A 16,228-nucleotide genomic window follows, 5' to 3' on the forward strand; every position below is an offset into this window, starting at 1 on the left:
GGAAGACAAAGGTAAATATATTAGATGGGCTGGAAATTGAGAGTAGCTGGGAGAATGGCAAGGTAAAGAGAGTAGAAATTATAATATACGTTTATGCATTCCTTTAAGGTTTGCATCATTTTCAAGTGAGGAAACTGAGGCTCATTTTTTTTTTTATTTTTACCATATATTTTTACATTTTTACCATGTATATAGAGTTAATAAATGTCAGAGGCAAGACTGAAACCCAAGTTGTGTGGAAGATCAGTACTCTTTTCACTACACATCAAGTTCTGCTACAAAGTGCTCTCTCTGTCTCTCTCTCTCTCTTTCTCTCCCTCTGTAATCAAATTAAAGGATCTCAGAACTGAAGACCTTCAGGCAGGAAATATTCCTCTTCCCAGTCAGCATAATTGTAATATTCCATTCTTAAGTCCTGAATACACATCAGCAAATACTCTGTGAGCTCAATCTAATAATATAGCTGGTGCAGCACTGGATTTGGCAGACCCAGAGCAGGTTATTCCATCATAGGTTCAAAAGACTTTGTTGTAAGATTGTTTTACCTAACACACTGGCTGCTGTCATGTGCCCTTCAGTTTAATTCGACAAACATTTATTAATTGCCCGGTATTGTAGGCGCTGATGGGAATCCCTTTAACCTCCAGATATCTTTTTGTAATTAGATTTTCTGCTGAGACACCAGACTATTTATCTACTTAAATAATTCTGTGGTGATATTACCCTGAGAAATGAATTGTATTCATTCCCTTCTTCCCCTTGAGGAACCAGGGTAGCATGGCACTGACAAACATTATCAATCAACTCTGGCTCTCCCTTTTTTTCAGATGTGAGCCTCTGAGTCCCTTGATTGGTTCTCAAAAGGCACTTCTTCCTGTCAGTGACCAATACAGTGAATCAGAATGGAAAGACAGCGAGAGTAGCTGAAATGGAAAACATTCAGCTTCTGCCCAAGTACCAACAGGAATTTGGGAGTCTTTTGAAGAGAACTCAAGAAAGATATTTCTTTTCAATGTGTAACTCTGTATATTGAGCATATTGATAGAAGGTGAAAACGGAATGTTCTATTTGGATCTAGCTGGTAGAATGATGGGACAGGTGTGATAGCATATAAGACAATAGATAGATGGATTGGGATAAAATATGATCTTTGACTCACTCTAGTTCATAGCACCAGAAAGCTATTTGTTTGAATTTAACTTAGCATAACTGTCATTCTCCTCTTGGCAAAGTTTGAGGGTCAGGTTCTCAGAGTTCATAAAGGAAGGGCAGGAAGAAGATAGAACTCTATCCCAATTTCAGTTAACAGGAGAACATGAAAATGACAAAACGCAGTCATCACTAGAATAGGGATATAGGATCACAATCTTCATTTCCACTAAATGGGTGCCTCTTTTTTTTAAGGGATAGGGGATTAGGTCCTCAGATAAAATAGGATGTTTAAGACCTGGATGACATCAGACATCCCATGAGGTGCTGGACTAGAGGGAGCCTCCAGGTATGCCACAGTCCAGTCCAGAATCCATTAGGACCTGAAAACAATCTAGTCTATAGAGTATAGGGAGGGGCTTCCCAAAGGTAAAGATAGTAGCATGCCTAAGTGACTGCATTCCATATGACAAAGTTTTATGGATATAATTCCTTGGGAGAAAAAATTTTGGGTATTTATTTTGTATGAATCTTGAGCTAAATTCATTTCACTTTAGCAAACATTTATTAAGTGACTTTTAAGAAATTATTAATTAACTATTGAGCCATTATTATAGCTATTATTAAATGACTACTAAGTGACTGTGCAAGACACTATGGTAGGCCCTGGGGACACAAAGGTAGCTATGACATAGATCCTACCCTCAAGGAGCTTCTATTCTTGAGAATCAGTTAGTAAAAGAATGTATAGAGTGTTGGCCTTAGAGTAAGGGAGTTCAAATCCTGTCTCAGGCACTTACAGTAGAACCTTGGTTTATGAATTTAATTCATTCTGAGATTCTGTTCGTCATTTGATTTGTTCGTATTGCAAAGCAAATTTTCCCATAGGAAATAATGTAAAGTCAGATGATTGGTACCACATCCCCAAAAATATTTATATAAAACCATTTATAATTTTAAGTAAGTTTTTCTTGTCCCTAATGCACTGAAATACAATAGCAAAGATTACTGCATAATATAAACCGAAGATGAAACAAATTAGCCTGCATGTTACCTTTGAGAAGAGTTGTATTGAGGGAGATGAGAGGGAGGTGGAGGAGGAAGGGTTATTGTTTGGAAGGAGAATCTCCTTCCATGAGAACATTGGGGGATTCAACATTGGGAGTGGGCTTTCTTATGCTACTTTCACTAAAAGTAAGACTAACACTACTGCCTTCACTTATTTTTCGTTTTTTAGAAACACTTTCATGTTTTGACTCACTGATTTTTTTTTTCTTCACATTCGCTTCTGACTAGTAATCTAACACACTTGTTTTTGATGAATGTCACAGAAATGTGACACTGAACTATCGTCAAAAAATATTCGTGGCTCTCATTGCTACAGCCTTATCTGGGTGATGTTTTTCAACAAAATTTTGCACTTTTCCCCACATCTGATAAACTCCCTAATCTCACTTGATGTGAGGGATTCTTCCAACCTCTCAACCTCCTCCTTAGATGAGGTCGATTAGGTGGTATAAGGACCTGAGTGAGGTTCCTTTGTCTGACATAGGAAAGCAAAAAAAACAAAAACAAAAACAAAAACAAAAAACAAAAAAAAACCCATTGCCCTAGTTGAGCATCATCCTTTCTCGAGCAGTTCAAGTCCAAACATGATGTTTGTACTGCGAATTTTTATTCATCCTGCATGACAAATTTTGTGAAAATTTTTTCCTCGTCCAGCAAAGCATATGTAAACCAGGTTACTCAGAAACTGAGCTTCTACTGCATTAGCAATGTGACTATATCGAAATCACTTAAGCCCTCTCAGCATCAGTTTTCTCATTTGGAAAATGAAGATGACAATAGCACCTACCTGAGAGGATTGTCATGAGAGTCAAACAAAATAGCATCTATAAATTTCTTTGCAAACCTTAAAGCACTATATAAATGCTAACAATTATTACCATAATCCTTTACAAGTGCAAGTACAGATACAAATACAAAGGACCATGGTATAAAGGTAAGCGAGTTAAATGTAAAGAAAAAAGCCAAGGCATAGTGTTGGGAGAAATTTCAAGAGGTAGAATTTCTTATTTTCAGCTAGGTGAGAGTGAGTCAGAGAAAGCTTCATGGAGGACTTGGTACCCAAGTAGGGCTTTAAAGGAAAGAAGGGATGATTAGGGGGAAAAAAGAACCTATATGTACTAAAATATTTATAGCAGCTCTCTTTGTTGTAGCAAAGAACTGGAAATTGAGGGAATGCTCATCAGTTGGAGAATGGCTGAACAAGTGGTGGCATATGATTGTGATGGAATATACCGTACTATAAGAAATGATGAGCTCATTGACTTTAGAAAACCACAGATAGATTTGCATTAATTAGTGAAGAGTGAAATGAGCAGAACAAAGGAAACACATGCAGTAACAGCAACATTGTTTTAAGAGCGATATTGAGCAACTAAGTGATTTTGACTATTATAAGTATCCAAATGAACTACAAAGGACATGTGAAGGAAGACGTTATTTGCATCCAAAGAAATATATTTAGAATGATTTTACATATGTATTATAAACATATACACATACATATACATGCATATTTGTGTCTAATGGAAGCCATGTCTAGGGAAGAAGAAGAGAAAAAAATTACATGATAATTTTATTTTTAAAAAGAAATTGCAAGTGGTACATAATAAATTTTCAGTTTCATAAGCAATAATCTTTTTTAAAAATTCTACTATGTTATGGACATGCTCTTTATTTCATAATTTAAAAATAAAATGAATGAGATTTTTTAAAATGTAAAAAAATAAAGGGAAGAAGGAATTTTGATAGATAGCTAGGTTATATGGGAAGTTTATTTCTGGAATGAGAAAAGGTATGGGGGAAGGCAAGACAAGAATGGCAAAAGAAAGGTAGATTCTGCATTTTGAAATGTCCATTAGATGAACAACAATGATGACCACTATGTAAGATACCTCCTTAGTTTCCAGGTCTTTGCTACTAGAAAAGAGCTGCTATAAATATATTTGTACACATGGGAACTTTCCTTCTTTCTTTGATCTCTTTGAGGTATTGTTGGGTCAAAGAATATTCTCAGTTTAGTAACTTTTTGGAAATAGTTCCAAATTTCTTTCCAGATTGGTTGGACCAATTCACCAAAAGGGAAGGAAAGGGAAGGGAACAAGCATTTATTAAGTGCCTATTATGTACCAGGGATGGTTTACAATTATTTCTTTTGATTGTCACAACAACCAGGTGAGGAAGTTGATAATATCATCCTTCAACTGTTGCAGTTAAAAACACTGAGGCAGAGAGAACTTAAAGGATTTCCCTGGCCAGGGTCACATGGCTAGTAAGGCCGGAATTTTAAAACTCCTGTCTTCCTGACCCCAAGCTTAGCATTCTATCCACTGTACCACTTAGCTGCATTAACATGCAATATTAATGTGACTGTTTTCCTGCTGTCCATCCAACATTTGTAGTTTTTCTTTGTCAACTTTGCCAATCTGGTGGGTGTGAGAAAGAAATTCAGAGTTGCTTTAATTTGCATTTCTCGCATTATTAGTCATTTGGATTTCTTCCTTAGAAAACTACTTTTCATATCCATTTGTCAATCGGGTAACGGCTCTCATTCTTGTGAATTTGAAATGGTTCCTTAAAAGTCTTGGAAATGAGACACTGATCAGAGAACTTGCTACAAAGATTTCCCCCCATTTACTTGTTTCTCTTTTAATTTTGGCTGTGTTGATTTTTATTTGTGCCAAAACTTTTACATTTTATGTAATCAAAACTGCCTATTTTATCTTCTGTGGCCCTCTCTATCACTTGTTTGGTCATGACTTCTGTCCCATCCATAGATCTGAAAGGTAATTTCTTCTTTGTTTCTCTAACTTGTTTATGATTTTACCCTTTATGTCTCAGTCATGTGTTCATTTGGATACTATCTTACTTATTAAGTGCTACTTATTAAGTGCCTACTATGTGCCAGGTACTGTGTTCAATGCCTGGGGGTACAAACACAAAAACTGAGTTTGTCTGTTAAGTAGAATCATGTGAAATAAGGCTGAGAACATGGTTTAGATCTTTAGTGTGTGTGGGTGTGTTTGTGGGTGTGTGTGTGTGTGCTTGAATGATGAGCTGACTCTCCAAGTCTTTTGCAACTCTTAAGATTTTATATTACTTTATGCTTTGAACTATCATTCTGCCCCCTCTGCAATCCTCCATCCCCTTACAAATCAGGTGACAATAACACCATTATAAGTCAAAGAAGGAAAAACTAAAATTCTTTGAGGGAACAACGAATAGCTAGAAACAAGAAAGGGATATCGGGTCCTTCTATCATCATCCACCACTCTTTGTTGCCTTGCAGTTCTCAGTGGATAGAGTGCTGGGCCTGGAGTCTGTAAGTCTCATCTTCCTAAGTTCAGATGTGGCCTCAGACACTTACTAGCTGTATGACCCTAGACAAGTCACTTAACCTTTTTTGCCTTGGCTTCCTCATTTGTAAAATGAGCTAGAGAAGGAAATAGCAAACAGCTCCAGTATTTTTGCCAAGAAGACCCCAAATGGGGTCACAAAGAGTTGGGCATGACTGGAAAACGACTGAACTGAACAATTCTCAAAATTTTTAGAGTCAGTCAGTTCCTCAGTTTTTATTTTTAACATTTTCTCAGGTACCTTGTTCTATTTTAAGATAAAAAGTTGCATTAGTTAGACATCAATCAGACACCGTGAGCAGGTGGTAAACACTGAGAGGCAGTGTGATATAATGGCAAATGTGCTGCAGTCGGTTAGATAGATCTCAGCTCATAGACTTGCCATTTACTAGGTGTACAATACTATGCAAGTCCCTTAGTCTTAGCATACTCGTCAGGAAAAAGGAGAATGATGATAGCACCTTCCTCGCAGGGCTGTTGTGAGGGTCAAACGAGGCATCATGTAAAGTGCTATCCAAACTTTTAGCCCTATCTAAATGCCAGCTGTTATTTCCCTTCAGGGTAGGAGATATGTCTTTTAAAGTAGAGCCCTACTTATGTTACTTTTTTTTGTTTGTTTCTTGAGACCATATGCAGACACTAAATCTAAAGCTGTAATGATACCTCCAACAGTTTTAGTAGGAGGAAGAATTATGAAAATGATGCCATATCACAATTACTGTAGAAGCTATCATCTAATTTTTATCTACAGGTATTTGTACTGGTTAGGACCTATGATTTCATTGGCATGGGGAACTCCTGGTGAGAAAACTCCATCAATCTATTGCATATATACAACTGTTCTGCAATTTACAGTCTCAGAGAGTAGCCTGGGCTACTGAGAGGTAAACAGCCAGTATTTACTGGAGGTAGGTCTTGAACCCTTGGTAATGCAGGTCTTCTATCTTTTAAGGCCGTGTTGTCTCTGAGAGGCTGTGATATGGGCTAGGATATGACATGGGCAAGAAAGTCAGTCACTGGCTCTCCTGAAGAGAAAAAATTGTGGGGGTGCAGTTAATGTACTTCATTTTGTGCTTTGCTGCGACAACCATCATGTTTACATGTCTCTTTGTGACAATGATCATAGTACAGAAATTTTCTCCAGCTAAGATCCTCTTGCTCTCAGTATCCCGTTAGAGAATTAACCTGCCCCTGAAGAATTTGGACAAAAAAGAAAAACCTAAGTTTGTTCTCAGCAAGTGTAGCTTCTGAAACTATTCCCAAGACTTTGAGGTCACTGTAGATGGGCTAAGGGTGCAGATTCTGTAACTTCAGGGTCACTCCAACTTTCCTCTGGGCTGAGAACATTACTTAGCCTCCATGGGGGAAATCCCTCCCAGTGTTAGCAAGCCTGTGATGTAGGAGCAACTGCTATCCTGGCCACTTTGCTCAATATTTCAATCCGTTGGGAAATCTGGCTGCTAGTCCTTGAAATCCAAGTGACAGCTGCAGATGGCTTCCCACATGTTTAACAAGGGCAGTTGTTTGTTTTCGCAATGTCTCCTTTTCCTTTGGTGAGTCTAGATGGCTTCAGGGAGTAGTTGTTGGCAGCAGGAGCCTAGGGCTGCTGTTTTCTCAGGTGTAGTCCTGGCAAACAAATGTGAAGGCAACCAGAGCAAGCCTCGGTGGCTAATTAGGATGTGCAAGGTTCTCAGCAGCACAAAGGTAGAAAAAACAGTGTTGTCAGATTCTTAATAAGGAAGGTGGTAACACTGCTGTGGTCTGGTGGCACTGAGAGAAATTAGTGTGGAGAGAAATGTCAGTGCCTACTGTTCAGTGGGGAATTTTCTTTTTACCCATCAGTAAGTCAAGCAATTTTAAGTTTTATAAGGAGCCAAGTCCAGGACCTTAAGGACACCAGTAAAGATTTCCTTTATGTACAAGGTGAGTCTGAGATTACCAAATTAGCCTGAAGAAATGAAGGAAAGGAAGTGACAGAGGCTCTATTTCCACAAATACTGCAAATATACCAGCAAAGGGAGATGATCGGAGCTGTTACAAATACTGGGGAATTTGTGAAAGAAGACTAGGAAAGGAAGGACTATGTGGAACCAAAGGTGGTCTTTGAGCAAGTCAGGAGAGCTGAATTTGAATTCTGGTTCTGCTCTCAGAGCTTCAGCTTCCTGTTCTGTAGATGGGGATAATAATGCTTCTAGTACCTATTTCATAGGGATGTGGTGAAGAAAGAGCTTTGTAAACCTTGAAAGGCAAACAATTTTTCTTATTTTTCCTCCAAGTGATTATTGGGGCAGTTAGGTGGCACAATGGATAGAGTGCTAAAACTGGAGTCAGGGAGATTCATCTTCATTAGTTCAAATCAAGCCTCAGACACTTATTAGCTGTGTGATCTTGGGCAAGTCACTTAATCCTGTTTGCCTAAGTTTCCTATCTGTAAAATGAGCTGGAGAATGAAATGGCAAACCACTCCAGTATCTTTGCCAAGAAAATCCCAAATGGGGTCACAAAGAGTCAGACATAATTGAAAAATGAGTCGACAGCAATAAAAAAATGATTATTGTGTTTATATGCATATATAAAGGCCTAGGAAAAATTATGGAGTCTTTGAAGGATGTCTTCCAGTGTCTAGAGATCCTACTGCTCTATTTTCTGTCTTTCCCCCCTAAAACTAAAGCTTGCATTTAGGAAAGATCTGAACCATTCATTCACTCTGAAGTATAATGACTTTTAAGGCTGAAAGCTACCTCCCCTTGGGGATAGTTGCATATTTGCATTTCAAGCTGGCAAAGTATGCATCTCTGGTTGTCTCTAGACCCAGCTCTGAACTGGGTGATGAAAATTGTTGCTGTTGTTTCTGTGAAGGGGAGGTTCCTAATGCCCAGAAATTACAATGGGTGGCTGCTCAGTTCATCCAGCTCAAAAATTGGCTCTGTGCTTGTGTTCATAACTGAAAGAATGAAGGTGGAGGAGAAGGACATATCAAAAAAAAATTTTTAACAGTTGACAGTTCAAAGTGGAACACTAATTTGGAGAAGTACTGTGCATATGGAAGAATAAATCCAGAGGAGAAGGAAGTTACAGTGAACTGCTGATTGACACCCAACCAACAGAGAAAATTATTGAGGTTTAGAAAGGCTACCCTCAGATGAAGGTGACTTGCCAGGGTATGTAATTGTCTGCCTATTTTCAAGACTAACTTACAATTTACCGCAGGAGAATTCCAAAAACATACAATGGCTTCAATTTGAAAGCTTTCAAGGTAGTGATTTGCAAACATTTGTCTCTGGAATCTTTATCGTGTTTCTGACAGGAAGGTAGCTTATAGTGATTATCCTCACTTAGGGATGGATAAATTGAGATGAAGACTGTATCTATAACTTCCCGAAGCCTCAGTTTCCTCATATGCAGAATGGAAGTTAATAATAATGTTGCTTCTCGCCTCCCCCCAGTCCCCCATTCCACGACAGAGACTCAAGCTTGTAACCCTCCTTCTCCCACCTGAACAGAGGCAGAGCTTGGCTGGGTGGCAGGGAGAGGAGGAAAGCTGTGAATAAGTTAATGGGTTAAAAGGACATTGTAAATCTTAAAGTACTTTATATTAACATAAGCCATCATCATCATCATCATCATCATCATCATCATTATCATTATTTCTATGACTTCAGGCCAAAAAGTCCGATCATCTGGTCCACAGTCTTCTGAACCTTAACATCAGTGCTTGCATATCTTGGCCAATGGCTCAATCATGGAGGCAAGCTGTAGTAACCAGTCTGAACTTTTCAGATTTAATGAGGTGTAACCATGGCAAATATAACTGTCGTGACATGGTTAAGTGGTCTTTGTTGTTGGAACAAGTCATAAAATCCAGGTATCTTTAACTTCACCCTTGAGTTTTGTTTACTAGATTTTAGTATAACCCTGATTATTCAATTATTCAATATTAGCCAATCTAATCCAACAAACATTTATTAAGTGCCAACTACATGCCAGCACTCTGCCGTGTGCTGGGAATGTAAAAACAAAATGAAAAACAATCAACCCAAAGTGGGCAAGTTTCACCTTAATCAAAGGATAGCTTTATTACTTTTGACCATAAGGGAGAGAACATTTGACACTGAGAGGGGTGCTGAGAAGATATTTCTCAACCAACTTCTGAAGACTAAACATCAAAGGAAAAAAAATCAACTGAGGGTCATGAACAAGATTAATGGGGATATAAAAGAGTTGGATGGTTAAGGGAAGTCTAGAAAACAGAAAATATTATGGAAGTATACAAAATAGAATCAACGAAGCTCAATGGGAGAGCAAAAGACTGAATTTGGGAATTTGTTTCCTTCCCTAGGAGGATGTAAATCCGTGGAAGAGAGTACCCATTTATATGTGGGTAATTCCATTATTCCATTTCCCCTGTTTTTTATTTTGCTCTTCTTTGTCAATGAAATATCATGTTACTTAATTTAACGTTTCTTTCTGGTTTGCTGGTAGAGACTACAGTGGATGGGAGCCCAAGTTCAATATTAGCCAATCTAATCCGACAAACATTTATTAAGTGCCAAGTACATGCTAGTGCTCTGCTGTGCGCTGGGGATATAAGAGCGAAATGAAAAATAATCTCTACCCTTGAAGAGCTTACATTCTACAATGGGCTGGATTTGGGAGTAAGGTGTGTAAACCTATAAATACAGTGATGATAATTTTAGGAGGAGGGAGAGAATTAGAATAACTAAGGGGATCAGGAAAGAGTATAAAGCAATGATCCAGGAACTAAAACTGGAGGGAAGGTAGGAATTCCAGTGGAGTTGAGGGGATGGGAGCTAGCCCACGAAAAGGCGTGAAGGTAAGAAATAGAGGGTTGCATTCAGAGAACAACATGCATCAGTCATTTTGACTGGAAAATAGAATGTGTGAAAGGGATCAATGTGCAATAAATGTGAAAGGTAGACTGGAGCCAAGTGAGTTTGTGTTTTATCTTAAAGGCATTAGGAAGCAAGGGACTGACATGGTTAAATTTGTGCTTTAGGAAACTAATTTTGGAAGTTGCGAGGAGGATTGATTGGCATGGAAAGAGACCAGGAACACAGAGACCAGTTGGAAGGCTAATAATTCAATTGACAAGTGATGATGACCTGAACTGGTTTGCTGGCTGTGTGGGTAAAAACAAGGGGACAGATGAGAGACACGTTTTAAAGACAGAAATGACAAGCCATGGTAACTTTTTGGATGTTGATGGTGAGAAATAAGGAAGTCCATATTCTAAAGAGAAATATAAGTGTTTCAAAGTTGAGTGGGATATCTATTGCAAGATGGAATCCTAGATCCTTGAAATGTTTAATTAAATTGGAGACAACGAGAGCACAGAATTTAGAATGAGAGAACTTGGGTTCAAATCCTGGCTCTGCCTTTTACTACATATTAACCCCTGGATAAGTCACTGAAAATCTCTGGGCTTTGATTTTCTCATCTATAAGATAAGTCAGTTGGTCTTAGAGATTCTTTTCCATCTTGATAATACTCAATTGGTGAAACATCTCTCTCATTAGACCCTTTGTTCCTGCTTGCAGAACCATGACCTTAGTTCATGCCCTTATCACCTCTTACTACTTTGCCTTTTAGACCCTAAATGGAGCCATCTGCCATTTCCATCTGCCATGAAATTGGACCATGATATGTACAAATATATATATATATATATATATACATATATATACATATATATTTATATAATTTTTTTCTCTGTTTATCACTATCTCTACTTGTCTTTCCCTTTTACAATGAGAAACTGTCATGGTTTTCTCACAAATATGTATAATATGTAAAATCATTCTATACATACTTTTATTTATTAGTTCTTTCTCTGGATGCAGATAGTGTCTTCCTTTATATGTCCTTTGTAGTTAATTTGCGTATTTATAATAGTCAAATGGCATTCTCTCAAAGTTGTTCTTAAAACAATATTGCTGTCACTGTGTACAATGTTCTCTCTTGGTTCTGCTCATTTCACTCTATTATTTCATGCAAGCCTTGTCATGCTTTTCTAAGATTATCAAGCTCATTGTTGATCACTTTCTTCTGATGAATATTCTCTTATGTTGGCTACTGTGACACTTCTTCCTGGTTCTCTTCCTACCTTCCTCACTGCTCCTTTTCAGTCTCTTCTGCTAGTGCATCATCTAGGTCATGTGACCTAACTGGTTGTTCCCCATGGCTCTGCCAGTCTGACTTCTCTTCTTTCTCTCTCTCAGTGTCTTCATCAGCTTCTATGAGCTTAACCATCATCTGTATGTATAGGAATTCCGGCTATGTATATCTAGTCCCAATCTCAGTCATCAAACCTTTATTAAATGCTTACTTCATGTCAGGCATTTAAAAATACTTCATCATTGATGGGCTGATTGGATGAAAAGTACTGACTATGTGCCAAATACTATACTAAGCTCTGGGGTTACAAATAGAAAAGCATAACAATCCTTTCTTTCACGGAACTCAATCTAGTAGAGAGATTGGAAGGTTGGAGGGGAAAAAAAGCATTTATATAGTGCCTACTCTGTGCCAAGCACAGTGTTAAGTGCTTTATAAAGATAATCTCATTTGATCTTCACAATAATCTTGTGAAATAAGTAGTGTAGAGTATGACTGATCAACTATAGAATCAAGATTAGAGAGGGAGGGAAGTAAAGTCAGAGAGGAACTAATGACCTGAGAAAGTACTGAGGGGTAGAGGGACTAAGGATCTCAAAGTGAGTGAAGAATGGTTTAAGAGGAGTGAAGGATAGGAAGGGATGGAATGATAAGAGATTATGGTCAGATGTAGACATGTCAGTTTTAAATTAGGGAAGTAGGATATTTGCAGATTCTGGGATTCATTATGTGACCATCCATAGAACACCTTCCTTCCTTCAAGATGTGGCTCAAGCACCGTTTTCTACAGATTGTTGTTGTTCATCCTTCATTCTCAAAGCTGACTAATGACATCGGGAGGGCGATGTCTTGACTTGCATATGAGTTGGATTTAAGCGAGGCAGAGCTGTGCAAAGTCATCAGCCTCACTCTCTCCTCCAGAGTCATCAGAGTCCAGTGGCAAGACATAGGTTAAGACGACTGGCGATGGGCCCCATCTTCTATATGAGCTAACCCTAGTTAGTGCCCTCCTTTCTTACTTTGTATTTATTCTCTTCTTAGAATTTGTCTCTTCTTAGAATAAATAAGCTGCTTGAGATGAGGGATTGTTTCATTCTTTGTATTTGTACTCCCAGCTCCTATTCAGTCCCTGACACATAGTAGGCAGTTAACAAATGCTTGTGGTCAGTTGATTATTTGATGGTAGCTTTCATGCTGGTCTGAACTAGTTGAATTGTTTCAACACCAGTTTTTCCCTAGCTACCTTATGGAATGAGAACCAGCAGGAATTCTAGAGCGGCCCAAAGTGTATAAGCCTCTATTCGTGAAATGAAAGCTATCCCTCGTCCAAGAATTACATGCACGTTGTCATGCTGTCAAACGCTTGAGTTTGTCTTGAAGAAGAATATACAACTCAGGTTTTCTAAGGTGTAATCACACACCCAAGGATCCATCCCATGGGACTTCTTCAGGATATGAGTTCATCTGGGAAGTACACATACAAGGTTGACCTCAGCACTGAGGGCACCCACAGTTTAAACGTGAAATGGATGGGTGCTACCACTATCTGAAAGTTGTATTGAAAGCGTGATATGAACAATGTGATTTGTTTGTCTAACTTACTTTCAATGATATTTGAAGCAGTGGGTTTTATATTGGAGCTTACTGCACAGCAGCACAGCAGGAATTCAAGTACCAAGCGAAGCACTTGGGTGAAGCATTTGTTGACAGCTTTTCTTCCCCTGTGTTTATTTTCTCAGTAGAACAAAAGCTCTTCTTCCAGAATAGTGGCAACATTCGAGAGCTTATATAAAACTGGAACAGGGTGGTGGTGGGAAATGGCCCAGTATTCAATGAATCAGTCACTTGCAAGCAATCAATTCATCACTGGATTTTTAAAAGGAAATTCAAGGCCAGATCTGTCACCCTCCTCTATCTCTGTTGCTCTCTCTCTCTTTTTTCTTTCTTTCTTTCTTTCCTTCCTTCTTTCTTTCTTTTTTCTTCCTTTCTTGCTCTCTTCCTTCTTTCTTTTCCTTCCTTCTTTCTCTCCTCCCTTCTTTCTTTTTCTCTTTCTCTTCCTTCTTTTTCTCCTTCTTTCCTTTATCCTCCCCTTTCTTTCTCTCTTTCCTTCCTTCCTTCCTTTCTTTGTTTCTTTCTCTTTGTTTCTTTCTTTCTTTTTTTCCCTTTCTTGCTCAATTCCTTCTTTCCTTTCCTTTTTTCTTTCTCTCCTCCCTTCTTTCTTTTTCTTTTTCTCTTCCTTCCTTCTCTCCTTCCTTCCTTTATCCTCCTCCACCTCCTCTTTCTTTCTTTCTTTCTTTCTTTCTTTCTTTCTTTCTTTCTTTCTCTCTTCCTTCCTTTCTTTCTTCCTTCCTTTCTTTCTTTCTTTCTTTCTTTCTTTCTTTCTTTCTTTCTTTCTTCCTTTCATCGCTTTCTCCCTCTCTCTCTTCCTTCTTTTGAATAATACAGATCTTTAAAGAAAGAGCTCTAATTCCAGATCCATGGCCAGGGTTCAGTTCATGCTAAAACCAGAGTCCATAAAGGCAAAGAAGGAGAAGCCAGGGAATAAAATAAACAAATCACCAAACAATGAAACAACTTCAAAGCCTTTGGCAGACTGTCAATGTGGAACTGATTAAACTTGCATCTGAGGTTACTTGGGAGATGAGTACATTGACTTGCCATAGACTGCAGTATGGAACTCATGGAACCCAGAGGAAAGCCAACCCACACACTTTCTGGTACCCTGCACGATTAAGTAAATGACATATTCTTTGATTGTCCCAGAGTTGGCATTGAGTTAACCTCCCCTACTTCATTAATATGCATTGCCGTGTGATCCCATTCCCAATTGGGCCCTCAGCTAGGAATAAACAACCTCCGGAGAGCTGATAGATTACATAAGCTGGGGATCTTGGAATGGTTTCTAATTAAATGTTGTAAATAACAAGGAATCTATAATTTACTTTGATTTGTTTCAACTGTTTTTAGTAAAATTTCTGATGTAAGAGGGCAATGTTTCAGTGTGTAGCAATGGAACAATTGTTCCCTGTTTATTCACCACCTGCTATTGTCTATTAGTCTAAGACTAACTGAGCCCTCTGCTGCTGAACACCAACCTGAGCCTTGGCATGTGCATGATAAAGTAATTTCTGAGTTGGGGTGAAATCTACTACAAATCAACAAGCTTTTAGTTCTACAGTTAGTAGTCTGTTCTGATTTCATAAAAGACTGAACAGGAGAATGATGGGGAGATGATGTTGGGCTTGATCCTTTTCAGGAGTGACTTTCTTGTGACTTTTATTTTTTGAACTTCTTAGAGGAAGTTGAAAATGTCTGAGTCAGCAAGAAACAGAAGGCACATCACATCTAAAAGGCAACAGCAACTGAATGGAAATACTCAGAAATGGCCATTGGATTTATATATTTTTTTTGAAGTGGAACCTGGTATCTTATTTTTATAAATTTATTGATGGCTTTTGTTTTTTACAATAAAATTACTTCCATATATCCATCATCAGCCCCATTTCTCATGGAAACTTTTAACAAAGAAAAACAGGTAAATGAAATCAACCAACATAACAACCACATCTGAAAGAATATTTTAAATATCTGAAAGATATTTTAAAAGTGGGATCCCCTACCTCTCTACCAAGAGGTAGGAAGCATATTTCAGCATTTATCCTCTAGAAACAATATTGGTCATTATGTTTAATCTGAGAGAGGCATCATAGAATGAGAGCTGGTCTTGAAGCCAGGAAGACCTGGATTTGAGTCATACTTATGACTCATAATGAATGTGTGACCCTGGGCAAACCACTTAATCTTTTAGTTTTCTCTGTAGTGCTTAAAAAAAAAGAGTTGCAGAGAAGGTGCCAACCTGTATTAGTTCCTTCATCTGGAAGTTCCCTATATCAAGGAAATCACAGCTCTAGCTTAGTTGCTATTGCTACATTTACTGCAATCTGTGTTTAGCTGTCTTTTGGTGTTATTTTTATTTACTTCATTGTAGCCAGGGTACATATTGTTCTCCTACGTGGTTTTTTCCCCTCTGGATCAGTTCACAGAAATCTTAAAAAATTACTTATCTTTACTTCGTTTTTTTATGGTACATTGCTTGAATTTACATTTTCACAGCTTGAGTTCATTTAGTCCAACTTTCCCATTTTACAGATGAGGTCCAGAGGACTAGAGAAGTTAAGCTACTTGCCCAAGGTCACATAGACAATAAAGAACTGAAATTCAAACCCAGGCCTTCTGACCCCAGACTCATTGGTCTTTGTATTATACATCCCATGCTGTGATCTGGCTGATTAATGTCAAAGCATCAAATATGACTTTTAAGGGAACAGGGCAAATCTTATTACTAGCAAATCTGGGCTCAAATGTAAGTCAGGAAAAAAAAAAGTCAGGAATGGTTTCTTTGAACACAGTCCAAAACACAAAAGGTTTGGCTCTAAAAATCCTCCAGATATTATTGCTTCTGAAGGTCTTTTTTAATGAAAATATTTGTGATGTAAAAAAAAAAAAGGAAAGAAAAGCTTCAT

Source organism: Trichosurus vulpecula, chromosome 4, assembly GCF_011100635.1.
Source record: "Trichosurus vulpecula isolate mTriVul1 chromosome 4, mTriVul1.pri, whole genome shotgun sequence".
In the NCBI taxonomy this organism is placed as follows: domain Eukaryota; kingdom Metazoa; phylum Chordata; class Mammalia; order Diprotodontia; family Phalangeridae; genus Trichosurus; species Trichosurus vulpecula.